At 39.9% G+C, this 14028-nt stretch overlaps 1 non-coding gene across 1 annotated transcript; it reads right to left on the bottom strand.

Moving 5' to 3' along the window:
• Positions 1-4627: 4627 nt before the first annotated feature.
• LOC140297486 (U1 spliceosomal RNA) lies at positions 4628-4791 on the bottom strand. Its single transcript, XR_011913216.1, has one exon. It is a non-coding gene; the product is annotated as a U1 spliceosomal RNA (small nuclear RNA).
• Between the last annotated feature and the right edge of the window lie 9237 nt (positions 4792-14028).

Here is a 14028-nt window from a genome sequence, read left to right as displayed (position 1 = left end):
TGCCCTCCATGGTGCTGATTTCCTGCTATTTCTCCCCATTTATCTCATCCCTCTACCCAGTGCTGTCAGCTCCTTTTGATCCAGACCCACTGACTGATTTCCTAACTTATGACATGAGGTTACCGTGGCTTGTGTGTCACCAACTCAGCAGTTTTCGAGAGTTTCCGAGTCGGGAATTAAAACACAGGGACTGTACCGTATTTTCACGACCATAAGGCGCACATAAAAGTTTTAGATTTTCTTCAAAATGTGCAGCGCGCCTTATAGTGCAGTGCGCCCTGTCAGACAGTGTCTCACTCCTGCGCAGGAGTGTTGTTGTAAGGCGGACATAGTAGAGAACGTTGATTGTACCGGTATATAAAAGTACAGGGGTGTGTGTTTAAACTGAAGGCCATCAACTACGCGGAGGAACATGGGAATCGAGCAGCCGCGAGAGAATTTAAGATCAACGGATCGATGGTTCGCAAGTGGAGGAAGCTGGAAAACGAGCTCCGACAGGTGAAGAAGACGCAGCTGAGTTTCCGTGGAAATAAGGAGAGGTGGCCCAAGTTGGAGGAAAGACTCGAGCAGTGGATCATCGAGCAAAGAACGAGTGGGAGAAGCGTTTTGACGGTCACCATTCGACTTAAAGCGGCAACGCTAGCAGAAGAAATGAAAATCGAACATTTCCAAGGAGGTCCGTCTTGGTGCTTTCGTTTCATGAAACGGTGCCATTTTTCCATCCGGACCAGGACTACAGTAGCGCAGAAACTTCCAGCGGATTATAATGAAAAGCTGGCCAGCTTCCGCTCCTACTGCTTTAAACATATCACCGATAAACACATCCAGCCCAGCCACATCACTAATATGGATGATGGATATTTACTTTCGACATCACGGTGAGTCACACTGTGGAGAAGACTGGGACCAGCGCGGTAGCGATACGCACAACGGGGTACGAGAAGTCTTCTTTTACTGTTGTGCTAGGCTGCCATGCTAATGGACAGAAACTGCCGCCTATGGTGATTTTTAAGAGAAAGACTTTGCCTAAAGAGAAGTTTCCAGCTGGAGTTATCAGTAAGGCAAATGAAAAGGGCTGGATGGATGAGGAAATGATGAAAGAGTGGCTGCGGGAGGTGTATGTAAGAAGACCAGGTGGTTTTTTCCACGCATCGCCATTGCTGTTGATCTGTGACTCTATGCGTGCCCATCTCACAGCCGATGTGAAAACACAAGTTAAGCAAACGAACTCTGAGCTTGCTATCATTCCGGGAGGCCTGACAAAGGAACTCCAACCGCTGGACATTGGTGTGAATCGGCCGTTCAAAGTCAGACTGCGAGCGGCGTGGGAGCAATGGATGACTGATGGAGACCATAGTTTCACTAAGGGTGGAAGGCAACGCCGGGCAAGTTACGCCACAGCTTGTGAGTGGATTGTAGATGCTTGGGCTAACGTGTCTGCTAGCACTGTTGTTCGAGCTTTCGCAAAAGCCGGCATCATTTCCGAGGAGCCACACGGCTTTTACAGTGAAGACAGTGAACCTGGCATGTTTGATGGAGATTTAGCACAGCTGTTCAATGCAGAAACAGAAGATGAAGACTTCGATGGGTTTGAGTTATGACGCACACTTGCTTGTTCAACCGTGTTTTAAATAAAGCACAAACAAACTCAGTTTTGCTCCCGATCTATTTTTAAATACAAAAACTTGTATGCTTGTGTGGATTGTATATAAAACTCACGCCCTATAATTAGGTGCGCCTTATGTGTGTTAAAAACACAGTAACGGCACACCACTGAGACTGCGCCTTTTAGTACGGTGCGCCGTATGGTCGTGAAAAAACGGTATATTTCTACGGGCTCCACCCACGCTGTGGAATGGCTTCTCCACGGCCTGCGGCGTCGGTCGCTTTCCACCGGGTGCACCGGCTTTTTAATGTATGTTCTCCCCTCCTGATTTAAATAAACACTTTTTTGATGTATCTCCAACTTTAAATAACTTAATTATTCAATTCAAGATCAAGGCAAAAGTTGTGCAATATAAATAATCAACATCTCTCTAAAATATTTTTTCTAGGACAAGAACCAATCTGAAGTTGTGACTCTCCTGGCAAGTGAGTGTGATGAATGGGGACAAATCTACCCCCTGCTGAGCCACTTGGCAGCAGTTGCGCTGGTCAACCCAGTTTCCAGGGTAAACTGTGAGAGACTTCTCCACAATGAATCGAGTAAGGCAAAATGCCATGACCAGAGTTTCTGAGTGGTGTGCCTAATATTTAATCCATTTACAGGGAACTGGATACATAACCAGACTAGGGTACAAAATGTGTGTTCCAAAGGCACCTCCTGCTTTCATTCCTTTTGATTAATTGCAGTTATCTTCATTTTTAGGTGAAATCAGACCTCCCTAATAAACTTCAGCAACTGAGTTAGTTTTTGGTATTGTTTTATTCTGAATTAAATTTAAAATACTTCTGATATGCCTTTGTAAGTTCTTATTTATCAACGTATGTTCATATACAGCAATTTATATCCATGGTCTCAAAATGCACTTAAGTGTGATCCATCAGGCTTAAAAACGTACACACACATTAAAACCCCCGAGGGTCAGAGACTCTCCCACCACAGTCTCCTAAAATCCTGGGAAACACTTGATCAAACAACTGCAGAGTAGTGCAATCAAACAACACTGACTCAGTGGCGCAATAAGAGGCTGAAGAGGCAGGACAGTAGCATTCTGCTGCAAGGGGTCAACCTGCCTGACTCCCCAGAGTACAGCTGGACAGGCAGTGGATAAGCAGAAGTCAGCAGCTCAGAGGCAGGTGTTCAGTCAGCCACCACCTCCAGCTCCTGTACTTTTAAGCCCCTTCATTGTGCCAGTTGTGTTTGTCATCCCAACTGGAAACAAACAGATTGTGCCGTCTGGTCCCCTGCCCTCACCTCCGCCAACCCGGAGAGCGTAAGTGCACCCGCACAGTGGAAAAAAACTAATGCCGTCAGTGCCACCTGCCGCGCATAAAAGAAAATGGTCATGGGCAGTATTATGGGAATATATACTGTCCCAAAAAGAACAGAATGTCTCTGGAAGAATGGATGCAGGAGATGAGGAGAAAGAGGGAGGAAGAAAAAAATGGTTTCAGATCATTCTTTACATGTCAATATGCATGTAAATAGTTTTAAAAGAAAAAAATGTCTTAATTTACTGTTCTAATTAGTTTCTTTTGTTAATTTATTGTATTTGTTTTGTTTTAGTTATCTTTTTATTCTATTTTATATTATTTCTTGTTCTAAATGACTTAATAAAGAAAGAAATTAATAACTTTAAATATTTTCCATTTTTTGTTTATTTATTGTATGTATTTTATTTTGGTATTTATCATTTATTTATTCATTCTATTTTATTGTTATTATTGTACTCTTGTTGCTCTTGTTGTAATGTTTCCTAAATTTAATTATTTTCTATATTTGTTCATTTATTGCTTTTACTTTATTTATGTTATATATCTTTTTTTTCTATTTTGAATTTAATTTATTCCTGTTTTTATTGCTTCAGGTTTAATTTCACACGTGTTTCTGAGTGTTTGTGTGTGTGTGAAATTAGTAATAAATTTGTTACATTTCAGTGAGTGTCTTCAGTTTTTTCAACTCATTCATAGAAGACGACTACATTGTTGCAGTACTCAATTCAGAAATTTAAAAATTACATTTGATAACACTTGGTAAAAGTTTGTCTCATGTCCAATGATGGAATCGAACCGGCAACCTTTGGATCGAGAGCCTCCTGCACTATTCTACAGCAGAGAGTCAAGTTAGCTTAGATTTCTCAAATGAATACACCAGACTGTGTGCTTTTACTTGAAATGGACAGCAGAAACACAAATAACTACAAGTTCCTTCCATTTTTTCCACTCATTTTCTCAAAATGTCTTCTTTTCCTTCATTTTTCTCCTTCCCCCTTTTCCCTCTTCTTCCGCCTCAAATACAGACTACTGCTCCCCTGCTTCAGCTCAGTCGGCAGAGCATCAGACGTCTAATTTGAGGATCCAGGGTTCAAGTCCCTGTTCAGGTGTATAAATTTAATCTGCCACTTAACCTGTGCTTCCCTCTATGCCTGCACTCCATTTCTACACTGTCACCTCTGACAGAGCCTGGCTAATGGTGTTCCTTCTATGTAGCTTATTGTTAGCTTTGCTGTTAGCTGCATCGTTATATCCTCATTTGTAAGTTGCTTTGGATAAAAGCTAAATGCATAAACATAAAGTCATAAAGTCGACAGTTGAACACATTTTAAAAACATACGTGAAGAACTAATTCGCACAATAGTCTCATCTTTCAACTCCACTTTCCTCTGGTTCAGCTTGTATATGAACAGTTCTGCAGTTAAAAGCTAAAATCCCAAAGCAGAGTGGAGCTTCTGTGTTACCCGAGGACAGACTGATCTCCGCAGTGAATTCATCTCTTCCCAGGATGCTGTTTCCACTGGAGCTTTTCCCTGCTCCAGTCTCCCCAACAATTAATATCTGTTGTGAACAAAATAAAACAAGTAAAGAATCAAGATTGAACCGATGTAAACTGATGTGAAAAACTGTTCCATGTAACTGTTTCTACCTTAAGCTCTCAGAATTTATATTTTTCTTTGAACAAGTTTATCAGGGGAGAGCGCGAACGCAGTCCCCCACTACCAGAAATTAAGCAGTTGACATTCCCACATTTGGGGAATTCACAAAGGTCAGAACAGCCTCAGTGCAATGGCTGAGCCTCACCTTGGGAGAACCATCTTCTTGATCATGGTATCTCCCCTGCCAAGTAAGTATGAGTTGTTTAGCTCACTGAGGGGGGACTCACTCACACACATACTGAGCACACTGACGGTGCTAACAGTCTATAAGCTAACTACACCAGAGGTTACAGAGGCTGGGATTCTACATATATGTACAGAGGAAGCAGGTTTGTTAAAAAAAAAAGAGTGAAATAATGTAACATTTAACATTTTAAAAACATACTTCTTATTTCCCATAATGCAGTGCTGTTTATGTGCACAACAGGCTAACTCCGCGGTTCTCAAAGTGTGGGGCGCGCCCTACTGGTGGGGAATAGAGACGTGACAGGTGGGGCGCGCCAAACGGGAGGAAATATTTCCCTTTTATGCCTATCTTTATAATTTTTTTTACAATAAGCTTTTTGAAAGATACATTCACCAGATTAAATGTTGGCGAAGTTCAAACGAAAGGAACTCAACATTTGCCGAAAGCTTGACTGGACTCTTGTGCATAGTTACGGTTGCTAACGTAGGATTGGACAGAAGCCGTTTGTGGGAGGGAAACTTTCGCGCCGATGGGTAGCAGACGAGCGGAGGCAATAACAACATGGATAAATTTGTGACACGGACCACAAAAGTTGTCGAACCAGCGCCAGCAGAGAGACACAAACCAGACGGGCCTCATCAACCAAAAAGCCAACCAAAAAGGAAATATGATGAAGGGTATCTTGCTCTTGGATTCACGGCAACGGCGGTGGGGGCAGAGGAGAGACCCATGTGTGTTCTGTGTCTTAAACCGCTAGCAGCAGACAGCATGAGACCCAACAAATTAAGAAGACACCTAGAGACCACACACCCCAGTCACGTCAATAAGCCCATTGATTTCTTTCAAAGAAAACTGGCAGAATACCGTCAACAGGAGAATCGCATGATAAAAGCTGCATCAGTAAACGGTAAAGCACCGATGGCTTCATATAGAGTTGCATACAGAATTGCACAATGCAAAAAACCACACACAATTGCTGAGCAGCTCATTCTCCCCGCTGCTTTAGACATGGTGTCAGTTATGCTTGACGAGACAAGCGCAGCTAAATTAAAAGCTGTCCCACTGTCAAACGACACAATTGCGAGACGTATAGGGGACATTTCAAGTGATCTTGAGGAACAACTCATAGAAAAATTAAAAGAAAGTCGTTTTGCATTACAAGTGGACGAAGCTACTGACAGCAATAAAGACTGCCTGTTCATCTCGTACGTGCGCTTTGTGAATTGCGAGTCACTGTGCGAGGAGTTGCTCTTTTGCAAATACATAAAAAAATAGAGCCACAGCTGTTTAAGATCATGGACAGTTACCTCAAAGAACACCATCTTAAATGGGAAAACTGTGTGGGCTTTTGCTCTGATGGCGCACAGACAATGGCAGGGTCAAGAAACGGGCTGCAGGCGCTAATAAAGAGGGTTGCGCCAGATGCGCACTGGACGCACTGTGTTATTCACAGGGAAGCGCTCGCGTCAAGACAGCTCAGCCCTGAACTAAATGAGGTTTTGACAGAAGTTGTGAGCGTGGTGAATTTTATCAAAATCCGACCCCTGAAAGCGCGACTGTTCTCCGCACTTTGTGAGGAAATGGGAGCTGATCACACATCTGTGCTGTTTCACAGTGAAGCAAGGTGGCTCTCCCGGGGTAAAGTGCTGTCGCGTGTCTTTGAGCTCAGGGCAGAGATTCGGATGTTCTTGGAGGAGGAGCACATGTATGAGGCTGCAAGCAAGTTCTGTGATGAACAATTTCTGCTTAAACTGGCCTACCTCAGCGATGTGTTTGGCAAGCTGAATGAATTAAATCTTCAGCTTCAAGGCAAAGACAAGCACCTACCTCACCTGGCAGACAAGGTCACAGCATTCTCCCGAAAGCTCGAGGTATGGGGCAGGCGCCTCGATCAGCCAAACATAGATGTCTTTGAGAACCTGAGTGAAGTTGCTGAAACCACTGATTCTGGAGCCACCACAGTGATCCCATGTATTAAGCAGCACATCTCTTCCCTGAGAGGATTGTTTCAAAAATACTTCCCAAACAACAGTGCTCAGTATGCCTGGGTTATGGATCCATTCAATGCAGCAGGTTGGTATTTTGACATTTTATTTATGATGTTTGCTACCAACTAACTGGAATGGATTGTTGGCAAACAGATTTGTGTTTATTATGCAATGACAAGTAAGCTCATTTATTTATATTCTGCCTGCAGCACCTGCTGATTTTAGCTCTGCTGAGGAGGACCAGTTTATTGAGATGACATCTGACTCCACCCTGAGACTGAGGTTTAAGGCTCAGACTGAGTGAATTCTGGTTTGGAGTGGAGAGGGAGTATCCACTCATCGGGCAGAGAGCTGCGTGCATTCTGCTTCCCTTTGCAACATATCTCTGTGAGATGGGCTTTTCAGCTGTTGCTTCACTGAAGACAAAATACAGATCTCAGCTGAACATTGAGCATGACTTGAGAGTGGCGGTATCAAGCCTGCAACCCCGCTTTGAAAAGATGTGCAATGCAAAACAGGCTCACTGCAGCCGCTAATGCAGGGATAACAATCATATGTTCACCTGTTCACCAAATGTATTTCTCTTCTTTTTTTTAACAGATTGCAAAGTGGCACTTTTATTTTCTCTATTTTTTAACTTGTTGCAACTTATGACACAGCTGCACTTTTTTTCTTTATTTTTGAACTTGCGGTTATTTGATGTTGTTAGAATTTAGATACAACAGGATGTTACTTGATGTTACTTTAATAAATTGAAACATTTTAAGCTTGTAGCTTTGCTGTGTTCACTTGCTCACCTGTCTTGTCAATCTTGTCTTGATGTTATTGAGTTAGAATTTAGATACAGCATGATGTTACTTGAAAATGTTAAGCTTGGCGTATTTCACTGGCATTGTGTTGGGACGATGGGGCCAGGTGGGGCTTGAAAAGTCCCGCTTGTCCAAAGTGGGGAATGAACGAAAAAGTTTGAGAACCACTGGGCTAACTGAAGGAAATCCCTTATTTCATCCATCTGTCCCCCTGCAGCCACCAACGGTCCAACATGGAGTTCAAGTGAACCAAATCTCACTTAAACAGCATCCGGAAACTGTTTAATACACACCTGATATCCAGAAAAAAGAATAAAAACACACAGATCACAGGTTCTTTTCTGCTAACAGAGTTAGCGCTCCCTCTTTCTTTGTTTGTTTGTGGCGCCATGAAACTGACTCAGTATGGAGCGTGATAATGTTCACACTGCCACCTATTGTTCTGGAGTGGGAACTGCACTGGGTTACTTATGGGATTTTTGGTTTTATTTGCTGAAAAGTACACGACACACTTAAGAACCACTACAAGGTGTTCCTAATAACCTTTAAAGTGAATGTTTATCTTCATATATGTAAAGAATCAATAAATAAGTCATTTATCTGTTTGTCAGGCTGGAATTCAAAGTAAACAAGAAACTTGTGCTACAAATAAATAAATAAATAAATCAGCTCAGTCCATTTCTAGTGGAGAACAGAAATACCTGCAGGATTCAACCGTGTAACAAACATCTGAGCCATAACAGTTATAACTCTGCACAGAAATCACAGCTAAGTGCTGCACCTTCTAAACTGTTTACTGCCTGTATGTTTATATATTCAGCATGGAGAGAGACTGCAGGGACATAAAGGGACGTTACAAAGTCAGAATCTAATTTTTAATGGGCTGCACTGCTGTCTGACTCCAGAAACATAAAATTATGGGATTTGACTGCTACATCTATGTGTACAGTTATATTTATCTTTACATTACACATCATTACATAATAACCTGCTTGTGATTTTTTTGTCTCACTCACATTTGTGTCCTTGTCAGCTGCTCCTTGTTCTCTTGGTTACTCACTGGAGAAGCTGCAGTAAAGTCAGCTGTAACATCTGCCGGTAAAAGAGCAGGAAAAGAAGATGTTCAAAAAATCATGTTGGTATTGTGAATAGGTTGCCTAATATATTTGGGAAACACAGGTATATGTGAGCAGGAAAAGTAACAGAAAAGCAAACAGATGTAAGGTGGGCTGGCACACAGCTGGATACAACATCATGACATCACTAATATTCTAAATGCTAATCACAGACTTTACTAAAAGCTTCAGCACTTTTCCATTGGGAACAGTTATAATTAACAGTTGACAAACTCAGCTTCCAAATATCAACCAAATGGTTTGTAGAGTAAACTTTGTTGTTTGTTAACACTGGTAACCTCTTTCACCCACAACTACGTTACCAGCCAGCTAATAGGAGGCTCAAACAGACTTGATGCCGAGTGAAAGCTGGGGCTTAAAACCATGTTTTACTTATAATCTGTGAACTGATTAGACATGAAAATGATCAAGTGAAAGTCACTGAGCTGTTTGTTAGGTTGAAAAACAACTTATAGAGCTCTATCGGACCCTGGTGGAGAACAGAGGTAACTGCAGGATTCAACCAATAGACAATGAGCCATAAAACAGGGTCCTAAAATAAACACTAAATACACAATGTTGTGATTAAGTCATAGTAAGTGTAGCTAAAGTATTTACAAATCATTAACTGAAGGGTAGTCAATTCTAGTTCAGACAAATACAAATATATATTTTTTATATTATGTCTATAAAAAGTGAAATTGCCCCTTCTCTCAACAACCGAGCTGGATGTGAAATTCAGCGTAGTACAATATTTAATAATTTAGTAAAAATAAAAGATAACAGACGTAAGACGCCACCAACGTCACCACTCACAACAACCGTTACATAAATGAAGACATGCGCAGTTAGCCAATAAAGTCAGAAAGATTTTCACGTTAGCATGCTAGCTTGCTAATATACAATCGTCCTGCTGCATTAAACACAAAAAATATATCTTGGCAATTGTTATGCGAGTTGTACGATTGATAGTATTTCTAGATACCGAGAAGATGGATTCAAGTAGTAAAAAAATAACTCACGAAAGGAGTTTTCCATGCCAGTTGTTAATTATTTGCTCCCGTGTCAAACCACAGCAATCTTATAGCAATTAAACCTGCGTTTGACCGCGCATGCTCAATTTTCTTAACCTTTGACCCAATATTTAGTCAAAGGAAAAACATACAGTTTTAAACTTTTGACAAGTTCACATTGCCTGTAGTCGTTGGTATTTATTAAAACTAGCTTATGATATTTCAGAGTTTAATTTGAAGAAAAAGATTACATGGTAACTTAATTAGCTTATTATGTCCACCTGCTGACTGAAGGGTTAATTAGGGTTTTATCTTAAACAAATCTTAGGCATCAGGTTCTGCGACACATAACAGTATTTTGTCTATGACAAGAAATAAATTGTATTTTTAGAAAAGTCAACAAGTTAACTGAAAATACAATAAATAATATCCCCTTATTCTAATCATATAAATCTAAAGAAAGTAGGATGTTGTGTGCAACATCGATAAAAGCAATATATTCTCTTTTCCCTCAGACACTTAAAACCCATACTAAATTAAAATAATACAAGAACAAAATATGTGTCTGGTTAAGGGTCCAGCAGGTCAGTTCTGGATCATTTGATTGACTGATTTCAAGAGGATATAGATGAAAATGTTTGTGTCTGCATTACAAATATCAGGTATGAACTAAACAATCGTGGCTACAAGTATTCATGACAACAAAATTGAAAAATGAATAGAAAACAAAAAATAGATAAATCCAGGCATTATAAAGAAAGTATTTACCTCTTCTTTTGGCAGACGAATTTCACTTGAAAAAAGGAGGTGAAGAGTTTGTGATCCTAAGTAAAATACCACAAAACAAGTCCAGTTTTAAATAAAACTGATTTTAATCAAGATAACGTCATGACACCATGTGCATTTTTAACACATTAACCAATCGCCAAATATCATTCTTTGATAGATATCACAAAAAAAAACAATCAAAATAAACTATAGAAATCACCTTAAATACACCAATTGCAGAGTGTTGATCACATTCATTGAAACTAAAACAGGTTAAAGGAATTTATCATTAATAGTTCTGCTTTATATTAGGGCCTCTTTTCACTTATATTTCACTATTTGGACAATCTGTAATGAATGAACACCTAAAACAGAACACAAGACATTATAAAGATAAATCAACGTTGGTGGGCATTGTTTGCTTAATTTAAGTGGCAATAAAACAAAGCACTTCATCAGAAAATCAGTGTCAAAAATATATTTTGGAAAGACCTCAAGACATACATGTTTGAGGAAGCTGCGTAAACTGTGATAATGTCACAAGTTCAGTCGCAGCAGTGGTACTTACAGCTTTTGTTCCACAAAAGGAGCAGTATTCTTTTGTATTTTAGCTTTAGACTGACAACTTTTTTTGCTCAGTTTTCCTCTGAGCCACAAAGATGGTCAGCTTTCACTGTGTCCAATAACTGTAGCTTCTAAAGTGGATATCATAGCACTGCTGCATGTCTGACAGTTATCACAAAATTTGGGTGGAAAAACAAACAAATCACAACCCTCTGAATCTGCTTTCAGTCCGACTTGAACAGTCTCTCACAGTTTCAGACACAAAATGTGTCTTTTAGTTTGAATCTCAGCTGAAATCTACAACAACTGTAAAGTGACTCATATCATTTCACCACCTGGTGTGATAAACTTACAGAAACACCTGAAGAGCAACACCTGGGATCTTTTTGGGAGAAAAGGGGATTCTCTTCATGCTAACAGAGCTGGTAATAAATTATTTATGGATCCTACAGAGTAAAACAAAAATAAATGTGATTTCTGACCCTTGACATTTTGTCCTTTTATGAGAAAAATATTCCAGATTTTAATCCCATGGAGGGAGCCGATGAAGTAAAGATTGATGTGCATAAAAACATTAAAAACCTCTCTTGTAAGTTCTCGGTTCAAGTTTTATTTTGCTTCAGCTGCATGTTTTTCTTTATTGAACCTTTAAGCACTCATAGATCAATTTGATCCCAGCAGAAGTGTCGCAGGTTTACTTGGTTGCTGTAGTTTACTGAAGCAGGACTCTAAGCAGGGCCCTCCGCTAACATCCTCCTCTCCTTCAGAACCAGGGACAGGGTTGGGTTTGGGAGGTGACATCGCTCTGTACTTTAAAGAGCAGGCTTGAATAAATCAAACTTCATTTGGTGTATGATCTACTTTTCAGAGGATTTGTAAATGACTAAATAAATAACACCACTGGCTAAACCTTCAATTTAACCTGAACTAAGCAGACGTTTGACTGGTTTTGATGCGGTCAGAATCACACTCATTGGACACATACAAGATCTCATTTACTTACTTTACTTATTCATTTGCTGTTCTTAGTAACACAGGAGACAGGATGGTGAATGAAGAATTGCAGCAAACATTCTTCACAGAGGTAGTGTGGACGGGGGAAGATGATATTTACTGTTGAGGTTAATGGAGACGGCTCTGAGTTCGATGTCATGGAAACATTCCTTCAAACACCCCGAATGATTCATTATGAAACTGCTGCCTGTGCAACAGTCAGAGCAAAGGGTTCAGTGGAATAGCTCAGACTGTTTGGTGAACGTTTTAAACGTCATATGTTCTGGGATCAAAACTTATGAGTCAGTGAAGTTTCAGCTCCAACACTAAAAATACAAATTGAAAAGCACTCCGAAGACATCTTCAAGTGGGAAGGTGGCTTGGTGAGTTTCACAGAGACCATAACTTGCCAGTGGTGCAACAGCTGGTTCAAATCCTGCCCGTTATCTTCAGGATAACTTTACAATGAATGGAACAAAAAGATTTCAATACTGAAGTGGAATGAATGAATAAAGGTGCCACAAACTATCCATCCTTCCATTTGCTTTACATGGTTTCAGGGGGACTGGAGCCTATCTGTCACAGAAACTCGATCAACATTTGAATCCAATAACAAGTCTGAAACTAAATGAAAAACTGCAGACCCAAATTAACGTTGACATGATGTAGGCTGTGTCAAATTCAAAAGCAGTCCCTGTTTCTCTTTTTGGAACTTCTTCTTTCTCAGGACAAAGCTAAATGTATGAGGATCAAAGCCAACAGTGACCTGGGACATCTCAGCAGATCCAGGATCAGCAACATGGAGACTGAGAGCCAAGAACAAACAGAGGTCAACATAACAAACTGTTTAACAATGACAATGATGTAGAAGATATACAAAAAAATGCATGTGTATATATGACTCTACTGTGAATTTACACCCTCTTTTCAATTATAAACAGGAAGGAAATTAAGTTATACTACGACAAAAAGCAAGTACCATGTGTGAGATGCTGCAGGGTCAAGAGACACTGTGTGCTGAGAGTCCTCCGATCTATCTTATTTTAACTTCAGTCTAATCCTTGTTTGACTGAATGTCGCATAACCTTGTGTGGCCAGTGATCTCATAGGATGGATGACTTTATTAATCCCTTTGGGAGGTTGCTTCTGGGAAATTGAAATCTCCATCTCACTCAGGCTCAGCACTGTTATATACTGAGTTATATACCGAAATGTAAAGAATAAACAAAGTGGAAACTAAATAGCGATAGTATCACTGTTTTTTTTTTAACTCAGACAAATCTGTGTCAGCTTCTTGATATGTCATGCAGACTCCTTGCTGTGAGAATAAATGTTTGATATTAATTGTCTCCAGCGACTCTGAGCCTCATTTTGAGAGAATTTTCTTGACACCAACACAACAGACATTTGACATAGTTTCACAGCTTGAAGTTGAGCCTCGTGCCCTTTTAGTGTTGGAACAGCCTTAACTTTCAGCTTTAGTCATGACAATCAAACAGCTGTATGGAAAGTACAGGGAACAACTCCAAACCTTTTTCAGACTGCGTTAAAAATTTCTAAGTCGTTGGGAAAGATTAGCACAAAGATTAGAACCAAACACAATTTTTTTTAAATATCTCTGTAGCAAGAACATGAAACCCATGAGAAATGTTGACATCTAACCTTTAATAAAATGCAGAACAATGAAATACAAACAAGTGTAAAGTGTCTAGATAGTTTACATCAAACTGAAATTATGTATTGCTTCTAAAGATGTTGTATGTTTACAAACACACCCAAAGCTGGTGCACAGCTACTTTTTGAATTTGAACTTTAAACAAAACATATATGTTCAGTATAATAGAATAAAACGTGTATCTACTTTCAAACAGATTGCATATTCAATTCAATTCAGTTTTATTTATATAGCGCCGAATTAAAACAATGTCATCTCATGGCACTGATATTGTTCTGTCTATCAACTCACAACTGATGCCATATTTATCTTGAACGGTGG

This window comes from Leuresthes tenuis, unplaced genomic scaffold (genome assembly GCF_036924035.1).
Source record: "Leuresthes tenuis unplaced genomic scaffold, fLeuTen1.0.hap1 SCAF_1, whole genome shotgun sequence".
Lineage (NCBI taxonomy): Eukaryota > Metazoa > Chordata > Actinopteri > Atheriniformes > Atherinopsidae > Leuresthes > Leuresthes tenuis.
This window is presented reverse-complemented; position numbering and strand designations above follow the sequence as displayed.